At 35.0% G+C, this 27908-nt stretch overlaps 1 protein-coding gene across 2 annotated transcripts in view; it reads right to left on the reverse strand.

The window, feature by feature from the left end:
- The window catches only part of OAR2 (octopamine receptor), a 164749-nt gene extending 143317 nt beyond the window's left edge, over positions 1-21432 (reverse strand). For both annotated transcript variants that reach the window (XM_073080049.1, XM_073080056.1), the window contains exon 1: positions 21236-21432. The gene's annotated coding sequence lies outside the window, so the exon portion shown is untranslated. The remainder of the gene's footprint in view (positions 1-21235) is intronic.
- Between the last annotated feature and the right edge of the window lie 6476 nt (positions 21433-27908).

Consider the following 27908-nt stretch of genomic DNA (forward strand, 5'->3'; position numbering starts at 1 on the left):
TTTATAAAAACAGATTCGATGGAGATCAGTCCAGGCTGGTCTGGAAGTGACAGAGTAGTTTTTCATCAACATTTCGGGGCTGTGGCACTGACTCTAACGACTTGGCTATCTCGCGCAAAAACTTTGACGATCCATTACTGGCATTTCTGTCAAGTACACTTCTTAGAGAGTCGTGTTAGATAATCCCAGTTGACAAAGTAATAATATATGATAGTATATTTAGTATATTAAATTAAATTTATGATGATACAAGTGAATAAAATTTAAGTGTTTCTCAAGCTTAGTTTTATGCGCCATAGCAAAACGTAACTCCCAACGAAGGTTCGTGACGACCCGAGATAGATCCCCAATTAGTCAAGCTATTTAAAAAATACAGGCTGTTAAACTATAATTTTCTTTTGCTATAAATATTATCTACCCCAAATAGATCTGAAGTTTTACCTGATATCGGCTACAGATGCGTAACTACCCCTGATGGCAAGTGTATACTGCCGCCCGTGAACATCTATAACCAATTCCATATAGGGTAAGAATTCTACCTGAAACCAATCACAAATTTATTTTTTGAGGACTAAGATCGACTTAATAAGACCGTTAGGATTTACACCCTTTCACTGAAACTTAAGGGCTTATTCAAGCTACAATGAGTGTGGCAGTGGTACATGTCTGGTTGGAATGTACCAATTCTACAACCATTAAACCTTTTGAAAGAATCCCTTACCCAAACGTTCCTAACAAACATACAACAAAATTTGAAACAAGTTTAACAGATCAGAAATAAGTGTCATTCGCTATCATTGCTGTTCTACTAACTACAGTATATAACTAACATCTAATCTTCTATTCGTATAACACAGTCACTCGGGTTTAAACGGGCACTATCGGTTTGTTATTATGATGGAATGGGACACACTTTGTTGCGTTACGATTGCGAACACAATGCAAACACGTAACTGTCAACAAATAGTAATTTTGTAGTGGCGTCGTAAGCGGATTGTGTTTGAAATGTACTTGAGTAGTCACTTATGGATACTGCAACTATCTAGAATAAGTATCTAGATGATATTCATAGCTCAGTTGTGGAAGTTGTGGTACCTATAGTCCGCGTAAAACTGCTAGTCCACTCTGAATGTAGAAATAAATCGCGTCGCTATAGCAAATTGTATGACTACCCACTCGCAACTGCAGAGCGGACTAGTAGTTTGGCGCGGACTAAACTGAATCGAAAATATGTCCGCATTTAAATGTGGTAGAACAGTAGAGTGTAAAATTATTGAGTGTAACTAACATTTTTTGATATTAAATAAAACTTAAGGTGGTAGAACCCTTTGTGGTTCGACTCCGGCGGCACCACCGCCACACCTAATAACAGCAGTTAGGCGCTGCTGTGTTCCGGTTTGAAGGGTGTGGTAAGAGAGACAGACTTTTCCGAGGCGTTCCAGCTTAGTCCTCAGGGGTAGCGGCGCATCTGTGGCCGACCTCAGGTAGGAATATCTAATCCTATCTGAGGTTGATTACAGATGTCCATGGGCGGCTGTAGCCACTTACCATCAGGTGGACTGCATGTTCGTCTGCTACTTTTTTTTTTTTTTTTTTATAATATGGGAGTAGCAGACGAGCATGCAGTCCACCTGATGGTAAGTGGCTACTGCCGCCCATGGACATCTGTAATCAACCCCAGATAGGATTAGATATTCCTACCTGAGGTCGGCCACAGATGCGCCGCTACCCCTGAGGACTAAGCTGGAACGCCTCGGAAATGTCTATCTCCCTTACCACACCCTTCAAACCGGAACACAGCAGCGCCTAACACTGCTGTTATTAGGTAGAAATAGGTGTGGCGGTGGTGCCGCCGGAGTCGAACCACAAAGGGTTCTACCACCTTCAAAATATAATTCTTATATTATAAAAAAAAAAACTAAAATAGTAAAAACAGTGAAACCTCCTATAACATTTAAATGCGTAAATTCAACTGTATTACATTACTACTACATATCTATCTCGCTTGACATTTACTGTTATCCGTATTGAGACAGTTTGTGACAAACCAATATTTATGTAGATCAATCGACTTGTCCCAATCGCAATCAGCTAACGAACGACTATCCGCTGTTCCACTTTGACTGGCGTGCTCTAACAATATGACAATGAACATCACGTCACTTTCAAAGTTAGCGCTCGGTTTAAAAAGATTATTTTATATTTTATAAAGAGATAGTGCACATAAATTACTGCATTTTAGAACATTTTAAAATCAATCAAATAATATAACCAACCAAATAAACCATGTTTAAGCCAATTTCGTTTAATTCAATTTAAAATAATGTATAAGTGTTAATAACCTTAAACGTGTTTTATGACCCAATAAATCACTTTTTACGTTGATTATGAAATACTCTGAAACAGTTAATAATAATTGGACAACGCAAAATTCTGTTACCTACAGATTTTTCAATATGAGATGTCAATTTCAAAACTCTAGCTTCCAATACAAACTGTAGTTGAGGAGAAGCTCATTTGTACGTACAAGTTTCAAAATCAGCGTTGCATCTGACTACAAACCAATATTTTATGCAAATCGATCGACTCGTCCCAATAGCAATCAGCTAACGAACGCCTGTCCGCTGTTCCAACACTGACTGGCGTGCTCTAACAATATGGGAATGTACATTACATTGTATTGCTCTCCTTAAAGTTAACGCTCGTTTTATAAAAAAGAATTACACAAATAAGTGGTATGTCTAATTAATTCTATTAGTATAATAGTTTAGGATTTATTTTAACAAATAAAAGTATGTAACCAAACCAAAAAACCAGTTTTAAACATGTTCTAGGTATTTTCCAATTTTTTTTTTATAACTTTGGATAGGACATTCAAATAAAATATTGGAGTTAACTTGAGGCTAAAGAATTATCAAAATATTACTTGTGCCAGATATTTTGTATTAACGTTTCTAGCTCCAAAATTAGATATCCAAAACAGACTACCTTAAAGTACATAGCATAAATTCATTTTGACGTAACAAAACGTCGCATCCGTCTAAAAACCAATATTTTATGTAGATCGATCGACTTGTCCCAGTCGCAATCAGCTAACGAACGCCTGTCCGCTCTTCCAACACTTTGACAGACTGGCGTGCTCTAACAATGGGGCAGAGAACATTGTTTTACTTTCCCTAAAACTACAGGCAGGTGAGTTTTAGCGAATTATCGTTCGCGTCGCTCTGTAAGGGTACCATGTATACCAACAAAACAAGTAGACCAATGCATAGAATTTTAATTTTAAACTTCCTACTAGCCTCGTAGCGTCCTTACTCTAGTAATTGGTTCCTGTGGACAGCTTGCCGTTCATTATTCTACGCAAACCCTAATGCATTTAACTACAAACATTGACTTTTAGTCCCTTTTAAAAATAAACAACAATAAAAATCTTAAATTTGTACACATATTTATTCTTGAGAATTAAGGATAACCGCACCAGAACACAGGAGAGCAAGAGTATAAATAGCCCTCAATAAAGCATAGATATACGCATATATGACGGTGATAGCTGAAATACGGGTAATTATCATCTCAAGGGGCGCTAATACGGAGGTGGTATGGAAGTACTTAGGGATAATAGCACATCTGGGGTCATTAGATTGGACGCCCGTTCAATTTGATGTGCTTTTGTCGTCAACCCATTACTGTTGAGCTTCTGGGAATGAGTCTGATTTCTGAATAAGAATTTGGAAGTACACCAAGCTGGCCAGGATTGGTAGACTTCATTTTTTAACATATTGGAGTACCAAACGAGCAATCAGCCCATCTCATAGTAACACTAGCGCCGATAGACATCTGTAATCAACTCCAGATAAGATTAGAGTCCTACCTGAGGTCGGCTACAGATGCGTTGCTCTCTATGCATTCGACTGTTCAGTAAATCATGTTTGGGGTTTTGGGATTTATCTACTAGGGTCACACTGCTTTCAATGTTATAACTATTGTCTGTAAATAAATATAGGTAAGCTAATCCCATCGTACGCGTGTTTCTACTACTTATTATTATGTACATTGTGTTCGTTTTATATGCAGTGGCCACTTGAAGTCAAGTGCACTTATGTATAAAGTGCATTACCTACTACGTAGTCCGTACCTACTGATTCTGAATTTTAAGCTATACGCCATAATATTCTCTTAAACTTCAAACATAATATTTTTAATGTATTCTCATACATTACTTTTCTTATTTTTAAGTTATAAATTATTGAAAATGTCTTTACAGATAAGATTCCTTCTAAACCTATTATAATACAATTTAATACAAAGCTTTAGGGCATTTATGTTATTTATAGCAATATTTCTAAAGTCAGTTGTAATTATAAGTATCGTATGTATTTATACATATTAAAAACTGGATATCAAATGAACCCCAAAATAGCTTCATAATTGAGAAATTCCGGTATCCATCGTAAGAATCTACAATAACAGTTAGACAACAAAGGCAGAAAGATAAATGAATTGTAATGGATCCGGCATTGACTAAAATAATCAAAAATGTAGGTTATCACTTCACAAAATGGCAAACTGTCACGTTTAAAGGGACACCAATTAATTGAAATGAGGATGTAAATAATGATCGGGCCGGACAAACAAATGGAGAGAGAATAATGAATTGGGTTGGTACGATCGCTATGGACGGACATTCGTTTCGTTGACGTGTTGAAATCAGGAGTCCCGCCCAGTCCGTGTCTGGGCATTTGAACTGAAAATTTATTGTCTGTCGAATTTGAAAATTGTCCTCATCGATACTATAAGAGCAAAGATACATAATATTAACGATACGATTTGAATTAGTTGGTCGTTTTAAAATGCCTTTTTAAATTTCGTTTCTTAGATTATGATTTTGAGATGGAACGGTATACAAAGATAAAAGGCATCGCACATATATTTTTTAAAAATGTAAAATGTTTAACAAACCGTGGCTTGCATCTTTAAGCTTCAATAAAAATGTAAAAGAAGTCGGACAAAATAATAATTTTGTGTGTAGTTCAAAACATCAAAATTCAGAGCACTATTACGATGGAGTTATGTTGTGATTAAGATGTTCTTATGGCCTCTAGTACGATGATCATCTTACTGAAGAGGTAATAAAAAACAAAAAAAAAAACAGAAACGTAGTGTGATAGGTGGTCTAATGTAATGAGTACTTTGCATTTTCGATTCATCCATGCCACATACCGCTTCCATGTGACTTTTGTAACAAATAGTAGGTATTTAAATCTATATAAACCAATTTGGGTTCAATATTTCTGGTAGGTGAATTTAAATTAAAATCCCTAATTTTCTGGTAAGTACTCTCGTATTTGCATTATCGAAATTAAACCCTTGTGTATTTGGACCTTTCCTTAAAACGACCCTTTCGTACCGTTTTTCACGTCTGAACCTTCTATATCGTTTTTGAACCTTTTGAAATAATCGATCAGTTAATGGACGGGCTGATTTATTTCCCCAGGCGACCTCTAATCATTCAGTTTTTAACCATACAGCAGGATTTGTGGTGCATTTATAACTAAAGACATCGTACGTGACAGACACGGGTCGCGGCAGACCAAAAATATATGAATTAAAATGTTACAAGTCGTAAGTGTAATAACACAAATAAACCCATTATACATTAATTATAAACAGAAGCAAAATCTATTCTAATGATTGAATGTCAGCAAGTGTATTCAATGTAATTATTAGCAAATGTGGATAAGGAAAATGATCTAAAATTCTAAAGACTTATGTTATCTTCCTTCTAATTAAAATTATGTAGATGTTTAAGCTCATTACAAAAAACTAAATGATACTATTCGCCACTTAGATTAAGGACGGTGTGATAAATTCAACCCAACGAATTGTAAACCTCTGATATTTGAAAAATTATGTGCATATCAGAAATTATTCACTATCTACTTGCTTTATGGATGCAGGAAAATGTTGCGAGGAAACGTGAGTTTTCCTAGAAAAGTAGTGACAGGGTCTACCAACAGGACTAGTTTAACTGTAGCCTTAAGTTCTCATCGTCCTTAGGGAGTTTTGAGGACTTGGTGATTATATCATCATTGTCATTAACCCATTACTGCCCTACTGTTTGACAATATTTTTGGCCAAGTGCCTGTTAGGTCAGATTTCACAGAGGAAGGCCTCAGGTAGTTTTCCGTCGTGATATGTAAAAATCTATGTCTTGGCACGCCAGAAGATATGCTTTTAAGGTTATGATTTAGTATGCACTGAACAAGAGATTCTACTACAAACAGCATATAGTAAGCATCATTAAAGTACGAATATGACCACGTTCACCGCATCAGTTGACGAGTATACTGGAAACCATTAGGCTAAAATGCGGTTCGATGGCACGCGGGTTACATTGTATCTAAAATTAGAAACCATTATTGTAATTGGAAATATTTGATATTCAATACAAATGTTTTTTATTTATTTCCTAAAATATAAGTAGCACAAAAACCAATCGTATAGTAAAAGTTCCGTTTTCCATTATAGGTGCGGTACCCAAAAAATCAAATAAATTGGGTTGTATCCTAAAATGTATGTATATTGAAAGCGAAACGACCACTAGCATACGAATGTAAGTAAAATACAATACAAACCGACCACTTTCGTAATTGAAACCAACTTGATTGGGTAGATCAAACTGAATGGGATTAGGCCGGGTTGAAAATGTTGACAGGAATAAAAATTGTGTGATGAATATTTTTGTTGAGGGTAAAAATGTATACATATAATCGTATGTAGGTGCTTTACAGCTGAATACATAATCACTCGAGGTTCCAGAGATTAGAGCAGGTAAGCCTGCTAGCGAAAATAGAAAGGACGGACGGTGATTTCTTTTTAAGTCCAATTGTTTTCCGATAGCGAAGAACATTTTATTTCGGACTAAAGTTCCTTTTCTTATCAGTTCTAGCTAGCAGGGATTTTGAAGAAAACATTTACGGAATAATACGGATAAATTTGTAAATTAAATTAGTAAAAGTGAAGTGACAAAGGACTTATCAAAGTTAGCTGAAATATACTTGACTATAATTTGTTTCTTGAGTTTTTTGGGGATGTACTAAAGCAATGTCTCCATCATACCTATTTCTACCTTTTGTCAGTAATCTTCTTTTTTTAACCGACTTCAAATAAGGAGGAGGTTACTCAATTCGACCGTATATATGCTTTTTTTAAAGAGTGTGATAAGACAGATTTACTTTGTTACATCGCCTTGTAACTCCTCATATTATGTCAGCCCGAACTGTAATTTAGACCACATGAGTGGTATCTCTAGTTGAGTTAGGAAATAATTTCAGTTTTTATTAGACCTTCTACGAAGTCCACGGAAGGAGAGAGAGAAAAAGAAAAGAATATTTCCACGGATAATGATATATTCGTTAATGACAATTAACCACACCGCCATGTAAGAAAAAAACCAATTGTAAGACAATTAAGAAATAATCTACATAACTATAGTACAAAGGTTGGATTTCATACATACAAATGGAAGTACAAAATAAATAACTACTAAAACGAATGAACTGCACGGTATCGCTAAAGTATCGAAATGCAATCCAAAGACAATATACTACAAACCGTAAAACTACACAAGTGCTATAAATCACATTGTCAGATAATCCTAGGAGATGTAAAATCGATCATTATGGAACGTGCCTTCAGCTGCGAAGACATTTATGACATCATTTTCGATTTAATGCAGTCAATTTTAATGCAAATCGGATTCTATTCAAAACATGCATTCATCATCATTGACACAACTGTCCCATTGAAGAGTTTTGTTAGAACGAAAAGTTTAAAGACAATCGACCAAGATAAGTTGAGTATCGTAGTAGAGAAATCCAAGCATACAAAGACAACGTTAACTTCAGTAACAGACCATAAAAATGACGTAACTATCACATAGAGCCGTAATATAATAAAATCTAAGGAATCGCAAAATGGGTTAGTGGAGCTTCCGAACGGGATCCTTTATGACACCGCATTTTCGATTTCATTCGGGTGTCGTTTCATCTGATACGAAGCTGAAAATAAAATCAAGTCTCTTTGCTATCAGCTAGTCCTTTCTATCTACACATGAGTTCATTTTCCTTCATTCATACGACTTCTGTTGCTGGAACAAAATTTCGAAATGTTACGTGATGAGAATTCGTATTTTTTTAATCTAAATTTGTAACCCTATAAGAGACTATACCAGATGTTACTATTGCTACTAACTTCTTAGATACACATTAACATCTAACATATACAGTACTACTTGGTAGGACGTTAAAGAAATAAAAAAGAGTTAATTGTTTTAGCCGCAAATGCAAATAAATTTAAATTTAAATTACGGAGAGAAAATACTTTTACATGACACGATACCTGTACCATTATACATTTCTAAATTAAATCAAATAAATTTATAAAGAAAATGGTAAACATAACCTTTTAAATCGTACCGTTAAAAGCATTTATTGATAATTAAACGGTAGAATGTTGATTCATCGCTAATGAACGATGTAGACGATAGTTATTTACTAGTTAAGATTAATTGAACTAAATTCCACAATATACTTTGTTTAGTTACAAACATTGTCGCTGTAATAAAATGTATGTTGAACCATATATTTGTAATAAAGATCTAAATAAGAATACTAGTTTTAGGTGACAACTAAATAACTAAAGTTTATTTATTACTTATGGAGTTTAAAGGTAGCAGAATCCTTCCTAGTTAGACACGAAATACACCATCCCATTCCTATTACTGCTTAATAGCAAATACTAAACACTGTAAGTAGGTACTATTCTGGTTGAAAGGGTGTGATAAAGTAAGGTAATACTAAAGTATTGTTATCGTATAAATACGATTGTAACTTAGTCTTCAGCGGTAACATCGTACGCACCAGACGGTGCGGCGAGCGTTAAGCTCACCTGGGCGGAGCCCGACGCGGCAACGCGCTGAGAGAACTCCGGTTGGGCTCCTTTGGAGATCCCGGAGTCCTCTACGCAGCACCGAGGGTGGCCACCGGGGGGTTTTAGTGCAGTAAGAGTCCCACATAACCCTGTGTGGCTCCCACGGCATCGGGTACCTTTTGAAGGTTTCCCCCCTCGTGAACAAAAAAAAAAAGAAAGGGGTAACAATGAATATGTGACTGACCTATAACGGGTTTCCCGTCGTATCTGAGGTTGACTATAAATATCCATTGGCGGCAACGGTTCAGATTCACTAGCACACTCCTTCTACTTCATAAAAAACTATAAATTATGAAGTTTAAAAATAATTTTCTAAGATTAGACCTTAGAATATGAATATAAACTTAGAATATTTATTTATAAACTAGAACAAATAGAACGATAGAAAAAAATGTGATCCGGTGCGTAATAGCGAGTCTACTATTATTCATATTAACATAACAAGTGATTTCATATATGATAACATATTAGCAAGCTTTGTATAAAGCAGGGCTATACGAACTAATTCGCAAAACAAAATGAAAATTTCATAATTGTTGTAGCGCAGATGTGCTGGGAATTAGAATAGAATTGCTAATTTTGTTCTATGTTAATTCAAACTGAAATATGCAATTAGACAAGCCTATTCTATATGTTAATTGTGTAATAATAAATTTAAAAACATAGGTAATTTTAGGTTAAAGGAGTTTTAGCTGTTAAATACAGTTAAAGGCGTTTTTGAATTTGAATAGTTAACGACTTCTCATGAGAAGCTTTCGCTTGAAAATATTTAGGTAAATTTAGATGTTCTATAAGGAACCGGTATAGACATAATATTTCAATACCATTTATTACAGCAAGGGATGTTTCGGATAGAGTTTTATCATCTGATGATGATACTCAACAACCCATTACTGTCCCACTGCTGGGCACGGATCTAATCTCAGAGTGTGAAGGATTAGGCCATAGTCGACCGCGCTGGCCAAGTGCAAATTGGTAGACTTCACATACCTTTGTGAAAGTTTTTTTTAAATATTTCTTAAATATGAGGTTTCGTCGCAATGTTTTCGTTTACCGTTAAAGCAAAACTGATAATTATTTTTTAAACAGAATTATAAATACAAAAAATGATTGATATATGTACATAAGTATTACATAAATTGCACTCTACAAGCTCCTGCATGCCATAATGAATATGTAAACAATTTATAAAATAAAAATACACATTTGTTATTCTAGACTCTAATGGTAACCAACTAAAAATGGACCAAATAGGTTTTTTAAACTAAACTATAAAACATGAATAAGTTTTCAACCTTATATTATGTAATTATATAAATTCATTTCAAATCTCTAAATTTAAAGTTCATTGTAACATTATATCAAAACTTAAGGGGGCGATTAATTACAAATTGGGAATCTGTTATTAATTAACAAGATATTTATAGATCTACGCTTATAGTATCTCACTGAGGTTCCTTTAAAACTATATTAGGCATACTTGCCCCCTGACGTGCCTTTAAAACTTTTACAAGCTACCTTTCCTCTTAAATTTCAAATCTCGTTGTGAAAATATTTTCTCACGGTAAAAGAGCATTGTAATAAAATGTAACTTTTACCGTAAAACAGATTGTTAAATGTATAGTGGAGGAAAGAACTATACTGAAGATATAAGGGTTTCCTCAAACGTGCTGCACGTTTAACGTCGGTTTTAAGAAACGCAAGACTGAACGGTAAGTTCAACTTTATGTGCGATTGAAACCGACTGCATGCAACGGCGGCCGCGTATAGTGCTCTAAGCAGCAGCAGCAGCAGCAGTAAATCCCAGTGCAAAAGACATAGAGTTAGAAGCACAATCGTTACTTATTCTCCTAGTAAGTCGGTGTCTCAATCGAATATAAAATCGAAAACATCCAACGTGGATAAACAAATTATTTTAAGTTTCCATAGGTGATTATTTCACAATTATTACGCAAAGATGAAAAAATATTTGCCAATTACTTTAGAATATTGTACGCTGCTTTTGCTTTAAAATATTGTGCCTTGATATCAATTTTACTATACATGTATTATACATACATAGATCCGTCGATCGGAGTAGCTGCATATTGAATAGCGTGCAATTGACGATAAACAGCAGGTGCCGACGCCACACACGTGCCGACTTCGGCCGACTGCGTGCAGTTCAATTTGCAGCTGTAAGAGCTTCCGATTTAATGCAGTCCAAAACCAACCGCACCCATTTAACATATCAACTACAAAAACGCGGTCAATCTGAGGCAGCTCTAAATAGAAAAGTAGATACGAGCGGAGCTGGAAGCTCATCTAGTGGGAAAAGATATTACAATTTTCATTTCAAGTTTTGAACGAACTACATGAATTTCTGGCTAGCGGAACCCAATTCCACAATTTTGGAGTGTGTTGGGAAAATCTCACGCTTTGTGAACCCGAGCTGCGAGATTTTAATTTGATTTGGGTGTTTTTTATGGGTTTTGTTTTTGCAATATGTATGTTGATTACCATAGAATAACGGAGTTAGAGATGCGAAAAGGATTTTATGGATGCAGAATCCATAATGTTTGTGCTTAGGTTTTCAACCGTTTTTAAATCCCACTCATAGATACAATTTTCTTCCAACTCCATCAGCATGATTTCGATGCATATTAAAAATGGTATGCATATGGTTAATGTTTACCAAATGACATTTCAAATAAAATACAAAACATACCTAAATGTTTCGCTGTTAAAAATAGAATTCGTAGAACAACCCCAATAAACAACCAACCCTAACAAACACGATTCAAGTGAGACTTCGGACAAAAATATAATACGTGAATTTTTACTAGAAATAGAAACACCTGAAAACGACTTGACTAGAACCCTTGAAACTTTCCGAAAGGTCATAGAGCGTCGTAATTTTGATAATGATGTTGATGAGAGAGACGATAGAACTTTAGATAAATGTAAGGAACGACCTATTTATCCTTATAACAAAAAACAGTACACAAACAATATAAATAGATTTAACAAAATAAGGAAAGATATTCGATTGATAAGATGTTTTATATACGTTTCACGTGAAGTTCCTATGGGAATATCCGACTTATTATATGAGTCAAACCACATTTTCTACTCCGGTACACAAAAACAGGTAAGGGCTTATTTACACCAGGCCGTCATGTGAATTCACTGACTCACCGAAGGCTACCAATCTGGATTAAAGACCTATTGATTTGACGTCTGAGTTCGCATTCAAAGTCGACCGATAACTATTCTAGCATCTTTGAGAAGGGATAGTTGACCGAACTTTCTTGAAAGTTGCAGTCAACACTGTTACCGGCAAGTCGAAGTAGCTTGCCGAAACCGTTCGCCGAATTCAGTCACCGTTGATGACAGGTGACTTAATGTAAACAAGGAAGTCAGCCAAAGCCGAAGGTTCGGCAGATGATGTAGTTTGCCAAAGACGAAGTAGCTTGCCGAAACCAATCGCCGAAACGCTCGTCCTTGATGACGCTCGACTTGTTTTAAACAACACCCAAAGTTAACAACTTTTCGCAGACGAAGTAATTACGAAAAACGGCAATATACAATGTATAAACTACCCTGTGTATAAATGAGCCTATAAGCCAATTTTGAAAATTGAACTTCCGCATTCGAATCATAAATGGTGTTACTTTTAATACATTTTCAGCCTTCAGTTTTTGTTTGTGTAGATTATATATTCCAACCGTCAGATCATCCTGTGTTTGCGCAGTTGCGGCAATGAAAACAGATGGCCAAACTTTATTTGCATGGGTCGAAGTTACTTCATAAACCATGGGAGCGTTTTATTTTCGTAATATTTTCATTTATTTATATAAGTAATTTCAATGTAAAGTGACTGAACTGTTTGTGTGAATAAAAATGGATTCGTCAATTAAAAAACGATTATTTTAGTTTACGTTGTTGTGATCTTGAATGAAGTTTTACGAGCGATTTCGTTTGGATTTGGATGAAACGAAATCATTAAGAAATATATCGGGGGATAGCAATGTCCGAACGTCCGAGGTGTGGTGGCCCTGGGACAACGAAGACTTGGAAGCCCCGAACGATTTTATGAATTAAAAGGAACATTATTTTCCTTCAAGTCTTCAACAAATAACTATTAAAATATTTCAACACTGTTTGGAAAAAGAACTGATAAGTTACTGACCCGTCGCAATTTGAATATTTTTTTCTCTATTGTGGAACCCTCTCTCCCGTAGTTGCCATGGGGCAGTAATCCCAGTTGCCCTACCCTGAATTCCGGCCCTAGTTGGAAGCAAACGTCCGAAGAATAAGAGCAACATAACATAGGCTACTACAATAGCGTTACAATCTTTTTGATTTTAATAGGCGACATTGATTTAAATTACAACGACGTTATTCAATTGGTCATGACATAACCCAATAAAAATACCTCACTACAAATATGCTACTAAGGTACCTCATATTTTAACATTTGCAAAATACATTTTCTTTTAAGATTTTTATGGTGAATTCAGTGTTAAATATTATTGGTTAATGTGTGAATGTGAAATTATTCGAAAATCATTGAGCTACAGTTTTATTTAAAACAGTCTCAAAATAATAGCAGTATTCATAAATAAAATAATTGTATTATAATTGAATTAATTAAACCATTATAACCGTATTAAATACGTGTTAATTATCAATTGAGACGCATATAATAATAAATAGGCAAGCATTGTTATTGGTCATGTTTATGAATATTTAAGCCCGCAATTCCGCGTGGTTGTGCGTGCAACGATTATATGACTATCAATAGTATTTATTTATTTGTGCGTATTATTTGTCAGTGCCAATGTTTCGACTAATGAAGCCGTCTAATCTCCGTGCTGGAGGCACAATTACAAATTAACTACTAGTGATAATAGTGTGAAACGCTGATTAGTCGTTAAAACGCTTATAACGCTTTCGGTGGTGAAACCGTTTGTTGTTCAACGCCGAAGGCACCAATGCCACACCTGCGTGACAACTGCAATGTTTGAAGGTTATGTTAAGGGAGATGTACTTATCAGAAGCAATCTAACTTTGTCTTCAGGGATAGCATCGTGTATGTTGCTGACATCAGATAGGTCTCTTATTTGATTAAAAATTGATTATGATTATGTGCATTGTCTATGGAGTGACTTACCATCAGGTGAACTACATGCTCGTTTGTTACTGCTATACTACACCTATCCAAAGAGGGTGTCAGAATATACTCCAAGATTCCTCCATTGTGAGGTCAGCAATAAAACAAAAAGGTTTCAGCCAATAATAGAGCCCTAAGATTGTGGAAATTGAAAAGCAAGCGGAGAAATGTTTAAAACTGCCATTTCAATTACTTTCCATCGGGAAATTCTTCGAATCCTCTTCCAGTCGACAAATGAAAAATGTTGTTGAAGAAAAATAAAAAAATGTTACTCTCGAAATGAAAGTCTGTTTGCATCGGCACTGGATTACAAAGGATTATCTAGTCTCCCGAATTTTGGAATTGGATTCGCCAAACCAGGAATTCCAATAGATCGTTCAGAGATGGAGCAGTAGTTTTTAAAATAAGTCGACTGATTGCGTTTTTCTATTTCGATTTTGCTAATACGCAGAATTTTTAATATTCGGAAACTTAAAATGCGGAGAAATAGCAGATAAGGGATTCTTGCAGGGAAAAAGAGAAGCATTTAAAACATTTTAGGAACAGAACTAAAATATTTCGAAAAGGCTAGAGCCCTTTGTAATTTATTACTATTCTAAACATATCTCGCCCACATCGTTGGAAAAATATAGATGATTCTTGGTATTTTTAAAACATGAAATATTTCGTTTCAAAAAATGGATTTTACTTTGCTTGGATTTCATTAGAATTTCAATTTAGATGGCAGGTTTGTCAAAAGACGCCGACAGAAAATCTTATAAGACCTACCAGATATGCAAGTAATGATGGAAATTGTAATTCATCTTTTTGCAACACTAATTTATTTCCTGGCGTCAAAATATATTTCAGTGCATAATGTTTTTTTGGAAACAGTTTGTTTTTGAAACGACAGCTGAAATGTTTTCGCCACTCCGCTCATGTCATTCTCATTTTTCTTTTACGGGAACCACCTAGCTAAAGTAATTTTTGTTGAAAGTACGAAACAGGGAAGTAGAAATTTTATTACAGTCAAAATTTGAAATAGTGGTTTATAGTCAAACGTTTTGGTCAATTTTATCTTTGGCAACGTGTACAATACTAAGTTTACATTTTTAGAAGTATATTTTATAACTGAACATGTCAGTTTATCCTATTTTTTGTTAACTAGGGGAAACCTTAAAAAGGTACCTGGTTTCGTCGGAGCGACACGGGGTTATGTGGGATTCCTACCGCACTAAAACCCCCCGGTGACCGTCCTCGACGCTGCGTTGAGGACTCCGGTATCCAAAAAGGAACATCACCGGAGTCCTCTAAGCATCTAGTGTGTACGACGGTATGCGGCCGCACGTACCGCCGCCCTTCCCGGGGTCGCATATCGGATGGTTCGAGCTCCCACTTGCCACCCGCAATCCCAGAAGCCCCCTTTTAGTCGCCTCTTACGACAAGCAGGGGATCACGTAGTCCTATTCTGGTCCCGGAACTACAGGGACAGTTTACCACAGTCTTACCACGGAGAATTATACCATCTAAGAAATCTCCAAACTATAGTTACTTCAAATTACTTATGTCTTTTATTTGAAAAAATTAGCCTTTAAGGTAGGTACTATATCCACTATGATACGGCTTTCGCACAAAAATTGCCAATTTCACGGGCTCGCAGGCCACATTTCACCTATAAAATATGTAGGAGCTTTTGAAAATTCTAACACCTACGAGTAGCACGCTATCGTTAAAACTAAAGTAAGCATTTGTTTTTACTACCTCTCGTGTTTCTTTGCAACTTTACTAAGTTTTTGAGTTATCCACCTATGACAACTTTTATCACTTGAGAACAAAAGTTGTCCAATACGAAACTTGGCTCATATCCTGCAAGTACAAAACTTGTTTGAGCATACAAGCATCGACCCGCGACCCGTAATGCCACACTTTTAATGTCATCATGATTTAGTGTAATCGATTTTTTTAATTAACACGCTTTTATTAGCTTGGGTTGTATGTTTGTATGTATGTATGTACGTAACAGTAACGGAATCTTTGAACCCGATTTTTATCCACTTTGAACGTTCAGTTTAATCCAAAATTTTGAAAAATTAACAAAAACCGATGACAATACACGATTTTAATAATTTTGTACCATTGTCCTTATCAACATCCTCAGGATTAACGATTTTCGAGGCGAGAGAAAGCGCCTTATGGAGCGTACAGGCAAAGTTACTAGATTGATTTTTAGCTATAAAAAATAATAATGTTATTTCCCTATAACTCAAATGTAACTGAAACATATCTATAATTCCATCTTTTAGTCTGATTTTTAGGATTCCGTACTCAAAGGATAAAATGAAACCCTCCGCTGTCTGTTCGTGAGTCACAGGGCTTTATCTCTTAAGCCGTAATAGATAGACACTTGATTTTTTTACAGACGATGCATAATGATGGTTGCTATAACAACAAATACTAAAAATTAATAAAATAAATATAGTTCAAAAAACTAAAAAACACGCTTTTATGATAAAATGAACTAAAAAGTAGAAAATAATTCTCAATCTAGGAATCAATTAAGGAATAGTAAATTGTATAATTGTGGAAAAAGCGTGGAGTGCTCCACTTATCAATTTTCGAAAAGCACCCCTGCAAAGCAAGCGGCTATAGTCGTCCTCAGGAATGGCAACCCATCGGCTTCAGGTAGAATTACTCTTCTGATCACCTGATGATATAGAAGTGTGATTCTATCTGAACTTTGGACATGTAGTCCAGCTAATGGAAATAGCTGATGATGAGCTCGTTTGATTTTTTAATTCATTAAAAAAAACATGCAGATAACCAAGTATGAACCTATGCGCCCAAAAAAAATCTCCAAGAATCGCCCGCGATAGAAAGATTTGCTTCGTCCTTTATATTTATTACTTGCAATAAGTAGTAATTTTTGCCAGACGTAGTAATATTTTCTGTCTATAGCCTGGTATTGTTCAGGGCAAAAGTTAATAGACATCTTCTAGGTCATGTCAGATCGCTATGTCAGGCGAAATTGCGGTCAAACTAAAAGTATTAAAAATGTAACCAACACAACTTTATCAAGTCTATGAAAAATGTTCCCTGAGGATTGACGTACCCTATATAGTGACATATTTAAAATAGGATAAAAAAATACTCCTTCTACCTAGCATCTAATACCCGAGTTCTAACATTATCATTAAAAAAATATATACCAGTATAGAAGAAACATCATCAAATAAATTCATTCACACACGCAAAACGATCCAATTCTAAGGAAGTAATTCAACTCACTGGGGTTTTACCAAAATACCCACACGTTAAATAAGATATCGTTAAAGCTTAACAATTTCACGGAACAAAATCCTCTTAGCGTTCACATAGCTGAAATCGCACCAAAACAGTGAAACACACTCCATTTGGATTGCTCTTGAAATTGTCTTATCACTTGAGAATAAGAGAGAAGAGGCCAATATTTTCTATGTAAGACTTAATATAGCCAATATAGCCATATAGCTATTATACTTAATATAGCCAATGAAATTACACGAATTTTAGTACCAAGATATCTAAAATCGGATCAATATTTACGAAATAGTGGCCAAAAAACAAAAGGGGGGATCAAGTCATCCATACCTAACGATAAGGCAGACGAGCTACCTATTGGAAAGCAGTCACCGTCGCCTATGGACATTTGCAACACCAGAGTCGCCAATGCTTAGCAATATTTGGCTTTTTTTTTTGCTTAAATTGTATCATAAGTTCTAACGGTGCACGTATATCTGCAGACATCGTACGTATCAGACACGGTCCGTAACAAAACAAAAATCGTATCATTCTATGCAATGTATAAATTACACAAACATGTAGACACCGGCCGTGTTTCTCAAAATATTGTTTAGAGAAATATAATTTTGTCTGAGCTAAACGTTCTATGTCTATTAGACATAAATGGGTCCTAATTGTACCGCATTTTTATTGTTGCTGCATTGTTTAGATATTGCATTTTATACACATGTGATATTTTTTTTATTTCCATCAACTTTTCAACATCATTTTTTAATTTTTTATAAAATTTAACTATAAACTCGTCAAATGATACATGACATGAACGACATGTTATGTTTTTGCGCTCGCTACACGTTACTCGCTGGTAGTATGACAATTCCTTGTATGTGTACATTGTTCTTAGAGGTGAAGTATAAATGGTAAAATTTGAATAAGAAAATACTCGTAGAAAATTACTACTTAAAGCCTTTCTAAACAATACTGTATTGTATGAAAAAAGGAGTTATGAACATTAAGAGATTCTTGTTTAAATCACAATATTCTTAGGCAAGGTTTTTTATTCCAAATTTTAATTAGTTAATCTTTAGTCTGTACTTCTTTTGCAAAATTTTAGTAACATAGCATGTAGTTACTAAGTGACATAGTAAATGGTCACTCCTTTCCATGAACGTCTAAAATCGAACACAACGTAAGTATGTACTTGAGCCGCCATAGTTACGTTATTATCCTTAAAGACAAAGTTGGAACTTCAACCAGAATACAGAAATAGGTCTGGCGGTAATAACTGGCGGTTGAATGACTAATTGTTCTGCGATTTCTAGGAACACAGAGGAGGTACCACAGCAACATGGGTTTTACCAGTCGATGACAAACGTTACCAGACCTGAGGACTAAAATGTTCATTTCATATATAAGTTAGACGGCATCCACACTCTTACAATAAAAGGCAAGAACCGCTTCAAAATAAAAATTGTGGTTATCGTAAGGCAGCAATCATAGCCACACCAATTTTTGCTTAAGGTAGTTCTTTTTGTCAGGTGTGAGAATTACGAACTGATTTTATTTTAAAGAAATGAGATACTGATATTATTTTAAACACCGATATTAATTAAAAATATATATAAATTATGCCAATTTTTTTTAAATCCTTAAATTTTTAAATCCTTGTATGCGTTTAGTCTGAATAGGTACTTAAAACTTCAATTACACTTAATTTATTACTCTAAAATTATTTTATGTTTACTTTTTATCACTTAATCTCAATGGAGAAGTTAAATAAATTATGCAAAAAATAAAATTATGAATACGTGTCCCACGGAATTAAATATTTTATTATAGCTTATGACAAATTGTGTGTAACGACTATTAAATAATTATTAATTTTGTAATTGAAGACTAAGAACGTGGCTTGAAATATTTTTATATAATACACTGAAGAACTTTTGATATTCGTTATCACAACGGAGTACTTCAATAGTTTCATTTTTCGATTATCTCATCTTAATGTGAAAATTAAAAGTGTGTAATTATGTACAATAGTGTGCGTAATTATGCATATATGGCGTCGCGCATAACCATGCATGCAGAACCGTGCATGCTGTCATAATTATCTCAGCATGCAGAACCATGCAGTCCACATAAGTCAATACCGCCTACGCCTCTACGGCATCTGCATATATAAAGCCGACAATATGCGTAGTTACTTCTAAGGCCTAAGATCATCGAAAAAGTAGATCTATCTTACCACGCCCTTCGTAGAAAAATACAGCAGCGTCAGCTGGAATATGGCAGAAATAGCTACGACGATTGCGTAGACGAAACTTATTTATATTTTTCATACATATTTTGTATACTGTGTGCCTTTTATTAGAACTGTGTGACAGAAAGGTGACTAAATCGGTTTAATAAGCCTTAGGCTCTGTACTCTAACTCTTAGATATTTGCTTCATGCTCTAGGGAGGGTATACATTCAAACCTTAATACCTTATGAATATATAATTTCAGTTTTTATTGATTATTTGTAGGTTTTCAATTGAGTAGCCATAATTGATAATCTATGTTTTGTATACTGACATGATAAAATACGTTATAAGATTTTTTTTATTTCATACATATTTTTATACCGCGTAAAGAAATAACTTTAAAGAAATGTAGTATATAAATTGTAACAGTTATTTCTTCAAACTGAACGTTGCCCATCATGTAATTACTGAAATAGTAAATAACTTAGCTTTGCAACTATTACATTTAAATGGTTATATACTGACGAAGGGTTATTTTTAATTCTATTTTTTTTAAATTTGAATTAATGAAAGTATTTTTGGAATAGGGAAAAACTATGTACTATTTTCATACTTAGTTTCTTATTTTCATACTTCAGTTTTCGATTTTCATCAAAATACCAAAATATTTTTGGAGTAAAGAACAGGGATTTATCAGACGATCGTAGATACCTTGCCACTGTAGTCATTAAAGTCAGGCAGCTGAATCAGTAGTCACACCCTTCCACCAAAACGCAAGGGCTTCACGCTACAAATAGGCGTAGCGGTGGTACCACTCCGGATACTACTACTACTAATACTACTATCTTTTAAAAGTGCTATCAAAATTGATTTCTTAAATTGTGTTTTTAAAATAAGATATACAAACAAAAAAAAATAACAGAATCAAGATATTTAAATAAGAAAGACTTAAAGAAGACTTCATAAATTTTCATACGAAAATGACAGTTTTTTATAGTACAGAAAAACATCTTGAATTATCTCTTATATAGATATAAAATGAACATTTAATAACAGAATACCGCACGTATTGACCAATAAAAGCCTAATAAACTAATCAGCATAATAATGAACCGTGCCGAAGCTACGAGCTACGAATCCTGAACAAATATTTTTCAAGAGAAAATCGAATCAGCGACATCGAGCGACGGCGTCAAATGAGTTATGTTCATATTGTTAACCTTATTAAATTATTTTATTTTGATCCCACTCGATATTGGTGTGGTTGCCCACTGCTGGGCTTGGGTTGCCCACTTTTAAGAAATGAGAGACGTGTCATTACTTTAGTCGTATTTTAAATACCGAAGTAATTATTAATTTCCATTTGATATGTAAGTAATTTCTTAAGTAATTGTTTATAAACGAGATTCAAATTAATTACAGCAATTTGTCGAGCGATTAATTATATTGATAAAAAATCCGTGACCAGACTGCAGTGTGCGAAATAAAAAAAATACTCAAAAAATATGACGTCCACAGAAATAAAATACGAATCCGCTGGAAAACAAAAACGCTTCGAATAATAAAAAAAGTTGAGACAAAAACTTACGTGGTCGGTCCGTCCCGCGACGAATTGCACTAAAATATCTCTTCTCTTTTTAAAACACTTACACAAACACGAAATTGCTGAATCCACTGTCACCATTAATTCATAATCCACACCGCGACGAAAATAGTGCGATCAACCAATCGGATTTTTACGGGAGATGATATTAAAATCGAGACGCCACACGCACTCTCGACGACGTCTCGGCCGCGACTGGCGGCCGGGGCGCTCGCTCACGAAAACGCGGGAAACTGCGACGAAAACGCGCGAAATTATTTTTTATCTGTGCACATTCGCGCCGTTTTTCACGTTTTGTAACGTCGTTTTGTTCCTGCCTATTCTGCCTGTAGATTTCGTTCTGAAATAAAGATATAAAAAAATCTGGTACGCAATAAAATGAAAGAGAAATTTTCACGCTTAATAAAATATGAGCACGTTTTACATTTAAATAGGTGAGTATGTATGATTGTATCAAGTTCTCGTCAGTTTATTTCTTTCCATTGAACATTTACCTTAATACTATTACGTATTTTTATATTTATGCCATACTTATAAAGATCTTTGCTTGTAAATGAAATTATAACGTTATTCTAATTCTCTACACGGGACACAAGAACAATCATAATATTTTTATCATACTGGTTAACACAAAAAAGTTATTTTATTGTCCTAATTATTCATGTAAAGATCGCAAGATTACCAATTTTACTAATGCTTGCTAATTTAAATGCTGGGATAAACTTAAAATCGAAAGTCACAGCAAAGGCAAGAAAAAGCATTTGGGATTCCTAAAATATTACGATGTTCCTAAATCGAGAGAGAGAGAACATCTGAACAATATATTAAAACAGAACGATTTCAAATTCATTTTCCCTAATAGGTACTGGCCGAAACTTCTTTTGCCTCATTTTAATAATAATGACATGCTTGATGATTCTCCTCATTCCAAATTCAAATTAAAGTACATTTTTAAATACCTTCGTTATTTCTTGCTTGCCAGTTCCTACATTTGTAAATTCAATTATAATGTAAAAGAATTGCCATGTACACACATGTACCTATGAGTTCTCATGATTTTCAGGAATTATTGAATAAAAACATCTCCATTTATTTATTTTATTTTCAAAAATACCTACTTAGTGCTAATAAATATTGCACAGAGCGTATTGTTAAGTCTTGTAAAAAGTGAATTCGCCTAAAGATAAATAAAATAGGGCCTCTCAGAGTAACTATTGTAATAATTAGTAATCTGAATATATCCCTACAGGCGTGACTAAGTTCATCATCATCAACCCATTACTATCCCACTGCTGGGCACGGGTCTCCTCTCCGAATGGGAAGGATTAGGGCAAAGCCCACCGCGCTGGCCAAGTGCGAATTAGTAGACTTCACATACCTTTGAGATTATTTTTTTTATAAATCTCTCAGGTATGTAGGTTTCCTCACGATGTTTTCCTTCACCGTTTAGCATGTGATAATTAATTTCTAATACGCACATAACCTTTTGAAAAATCAGAGGTGCCTGGGATTTGAACCTCGGACTCCTCGATCGAGAGGCCGAGTTTCTTAACCACTAGGCTATCACTGCTCTTGTGACTAAGTTAACAAATCCAAAATGTACACTTTTCATGGCAGCTTGTACTCTTTGAAGTAAGGGATATTTCAAAGATTTTAAAATCAACCAAAAGTAGCGTGTATACCGTAAAAAAGACCCTTATTTATTCACTCTGTAAATTAAGCAATCCTAATGCTTAAGTGATAATAGTAATTTTTATTCATTTATAGTTACGAAACCAATAGGTATACACTACACCTTTTGTAGGTGGTAGAACCCTTTGTGGTTCGACTCCGGCGGCACCACCGCGACTCCTTTTTTGCCTCATAACAACAGTGTTAAGCGCTGCTGTGTTCTGGTTTGAAGGGTGTGGTAAGGGAGACCGAGTTTTCCGAGGCGTTCCAGCTTAGTCCTCAGGGGTAGCGGCGCATCTGTGGCCGACCTCAGGTAGGAATATCTAATCCTATCTGGGGTTGATTACAGATGTCCATGGGCGGCAGTAGCCACCTACCAACAGGTGGACTGCATGCTTGTCTGCTACTCGTATATTATAAAAAAAAACACCATTATAAAAAATACAGAAGCAAAAAATAGACGACGGTTACCTAATGTTAAATGGTTATAACTATTTTTAAATGCATACAGTGAGTAATTATTATACTCAGTAAATATTTACCATTCTTATCGGATTAATTGATGTTTTGTTTAATTATAAATACAATAGCATTTATCTCTTCGTATAATCATTCCTCGTCCAGTATATAAGTCTTTGTTTTATATTTACACGCCTATTAATTTTTGTATTTCTTCACGGTAAAGATAAAGTATATAAAAATAATAATTGAAATACTTTATTAAAACTTTTTGGAAATCTGATTTTTGAAGGTGGTAGAACCCGTTGTGGTTCGAATCCGGCGGCACCACCGCCACACCTATTTCTACCTAATAACAGCAGTATTAGGCGCTGCTGTGTTCCGGTTTAAAGGGGGTGGTAAGGGAGACAGACTTTTCCGAGGCGTTCCAGCTTAGTCCTCAGGGGTAGTAGCGCATCTGTGGCCGACCTCAGGTAGGAATATCTAATCCTATCTGGGGTTGATTACAGATGTCGGCCACAGATGCGCTGCTACCCCTGAGGACTAAGCTGGAACGCCTCAGAAAAGTATGTCTTCCTTAACACACCCTTCAAAACGAAACACAGAAGCGCCTAACACTGCTGTTATTAGGCAGAAATATATGTGGCGGTGGTGCCACCGGAGTCGAACCACAAAGGGTTCTACCACTTTAATAATACTGCAATATTATTTTGTTAAAAAATACCCATTTTATAGTTAGGCAATACTGGCAACATTATTCACAATGCTCTACCTTGAAATACCAAACAATTGCTACAAAACGTAAATAAATATTTCGACATTGAAAAGTCGTAAGAAAACCGCATGACAGAATTCAGACTTATTATCAAGGAAGCGTTGCTATTTTGATTTTACTAGCTATTGCGCGCGGATTTGTCTCATCTTCTACAGAAAATGTTAAAGTGTCCGTTAAACGGCATGTGCATGAGTGTTCATTCATCCACAACCCATAACTTCCCACTGCTGGGCACGGGCTCTCATAATGAGAAGGATGAGGCCATAGTCCACCGCGCTGGTCAAGTGCGTATTTGTAGACTTCACATACCTTTGAGATTTTTTTTATAAATCTCTGCATGGTGCGTGCATGAATGTTAGTTTTGAAAAATAGTACGAGCAGCGCTATAGGCACTTGGACTTTTTTACCACGCTTATTAGCTCGACCTGCATGTAACGGAATCTTTGAACTCGATTTTTACTCACTTTGAACGGTCCGATTAATTTTAATTTTGAACAATTATCAAGATCCGATGACTATACACGATTTTAATAATTTTATACCATTCTCCTCATCAGGATCGTCAGGAATCAGGATTAATAATTTTCCTTGTGCGATTTTAGCGTGGTTTTTAGATTTTAAACTATAATCATTATTATAATATTTAAGTGAACGAGCATGCAATCCACCTGATGGTAACTGGCTACTGCCACCCATGGACATCTGTACTCAACCCCTGATAAAATTAGTCAACTTCCCGAGGTTGGCAACAGATGTGTAGCTACCCCTGGGAACTAAGTTGGAACGCCTCGAATAAATATGTATCTGTTACGACATCGTTTAAACTGGCATCCATTAGTTTCTGTAAATTTCTAAGATCGTAAAATCGTGCTTGGCTCGATTACAGCGGCACCACCGCCACACCTATTCCACATAACAATGTTACCACTCGGTTTTGTAAATAAGCATTTTTGAAATTACAGACAGGCAATTTGTTTGTTTGTATACATAATACCAGAGTGCTGTTAAAATGGACGTAAAACATTGATGGCCAATCTCCTAGTTATTTTTAAGAACATAAAAAAAATATTTTTAGAATTATCATTCTACTATAACACACTTTATTATCGACGTCTATTTACTACTGTGTTTTTGTTGCTCGACTCTCATTGTTCTCGCCGTAAAGCCTTTACCTAGATCCCACTGCTGGGCACGGTTGTTCTCTAACAGTAAGATGAGTTTAGGTCATTGCCCACTGCGCTATATAAGTGCGAATTTGTACCTCGTAGCGCTTTGAAAACTTTTTTTAACGACTTTCAAACATAATATGTATCTTTAAGGTTTTCCTTCATAATTATATCAAATGAGAATGTACATTATTTTGGAATGACTGCTGCTCGCCTGAGATTAGAACTTAGGCTCCAATTTAGAAATTGATTTACAACCGCGTGGCTATCATTTCGGCTCCACTCCCGACTATGGTTTTGGTTTAACAAATTATTGTAACACATATGTTTTATCCACAATACGACCTGTGGTTTTATCTTTCTATGCTCATTCTCTATTTAAACTTTAAATATGACAAATATCTCACTCTTGTGTGTGTACAATGTACTCAAATAGGTGTATTTTTTGCTAGCTAGCACAGCTAGTATATCAATAAATCCAAAAATACACTTTTGTACACTTTTTCATTTTTTGTTAATAAGTACCTTCAATGAAAGTTATGACGTGAATTTGAATACAAGCAACGATTTCTGCTTTATTTGACATCGTATAACTCAAAGAAGTGGTGAAATAATTCCCAAAGCGACGTGTTAATGTATTCAGTAGGTAGCGCAAAGGAAATCACTTTATATCTCACAATATAACCCAATTTTCACTGAAAATGTAATTCTGCTTCATATTTATTCACCTGTTCCAATGATCAAGTCGTTTCAATCCATAGCGTTGATAAACGTTAGAAATGACATTTTATTTTGAATTAGGTATACTGCAGTGTTAACGTTATATGGAGTAAATTTATTTATGCACTAGAATGCCAGATGCAGTAAGAGACATTAATACACTCATACACAAAAAAATATAATTAATAAATACATATCAAATCCTAAAAGCATATATAGTTGAGGCAAGAGATAACGTGAGGTAAGGCAATTTTAAAGTTTTGTCAAAATATAAAATAAATCTGTTAAGTGGTGGTTAGTTGGTTACCGACAAATACCGGCAAACTATATTTACATTTATTTTTATTTATTTTACCATAGTATTAATAGACGAGCATGCAGCCCACCTGAGGTCATTGACGCTAATGGTATCTGTAATCATCTCCAAATAACATTAAATTCCTCCCTGAGGTCGGTTACAGATGCACCTCTACGCTTAAGGACTAACCAGGATTGCTTCGGAAAAGTATGTCTCTCTTACCACACCCTTCAAACCGGAACACAGCAGCGCCTAACACTGCTTTTATTAGGAAGAAATAGATGTGGCGGTGGTGCCGACGTAGTCAACCCACAGAGGGTTCCTACACCTTGTAAATTTAATTTCATATCTGTATACCTGTTTTTGCCTGATAACAGTTTTGTTAAGAGCTGCTTTCTTTTGATTTGAAGGGTGTGGTAAAACGAACACGCTTCAGATAAGTCTATCCCTTTACAAAGTGAACACTTCCTTTCACCTTCAAACACCTTACCGCCTTAAAACCCACGCCTTATTGCCACGCATGTCATATCTATGTCAATTCTATGTAAGATATGCTCTATATTTCACGAAATTGGTTATACTTTCTGACATTTTCATTAGCTGTTCTGCCTTTACAAGTTATAGATTGAATTTATTTGAATGTTAATAAGTTTATTTTCTTTTTTTTTACATAATATATTGAAATATTGGTATAAAAAATTATTCTGTTAAAAATATAGGCATTTTAAACGATAATAGCATTTTGGTGTGATTTTGGCAGGTAGTAAATAATAATAATAATAATAATATGCTTTATTGTACCCATAAAAGAAATATACACAAGGAAAATTATAATTTTAAAAATACAATAGGCAACCTTATCGCTAATCAGCGATCTCTTCCAGGCAACCTACAGGGTGCGGAGTTAAAGTAACAAGAAATAGAATAATGAGGGGTGGGGTGCAAATAACAGTTGTAAGGAATAAAATACAAATTTTGGAACAAATTAATGAAAGACATACGTATTAAAAAGAAAGGAGCTAAATTTAACAGAGTTGTGACAGATAAAAAAAACAAAGAAATAAAATTACACATAGCAAGAGCATATGGGAGAGAAACGAAACAGAGATAGAGTTAGAGCTGACGATAATGACATTTTACTAGATTTTTGAAGGAGCATAGGGATTGAGCATTGCGAATAGATACAGGAAGAGAGTTCCATAGACGGATAGCTGAAACTGTGAAGGATTTCTTATAGTAGGATGTTGAGTGGAATGGAGTAAGGAGAGCATGGTTTTCGGTGGAGCGAAGGGATCGGTCATGGGACAGATGGAGAAACTGAAATCGCTGCTTGAGGTATGGAGGAGAAGTCGGATTAAATAGTACACAATATAGAAGAGATAAAATGTGAGCATTACGGCGAAGGCGAATTGGGAGCCACTTGAGCTTAGCACGATTTACAAATAGTCAAAATTTGGAAATTATTTATCGTTAAAAAATAAAGAGACCAATATTCGTCGGAAAATATTTGTGACACAATGGAGTGGTGTATATATATTTTATATGTGGGTATATATATTTTTTATTATT

Source organism: Epargyreus clarus, unplaced genomic scaffold (genome assembly GCF_041222505.1).
Source record: "Epargyreus clarus isolate Ecla_fem2 unplaced genomic scaffold, WU_Ecla_fem_2.2 ptg000002l, whole genome shotgun sequence".
NCBI classification, from domain to species: domain Eukaryota; kingdom Metazoa; phylum Arthropoda; class Insecta; order Lepidoptera; family Hesperiidae; genus Epargyreus; species Epargyreus clarus.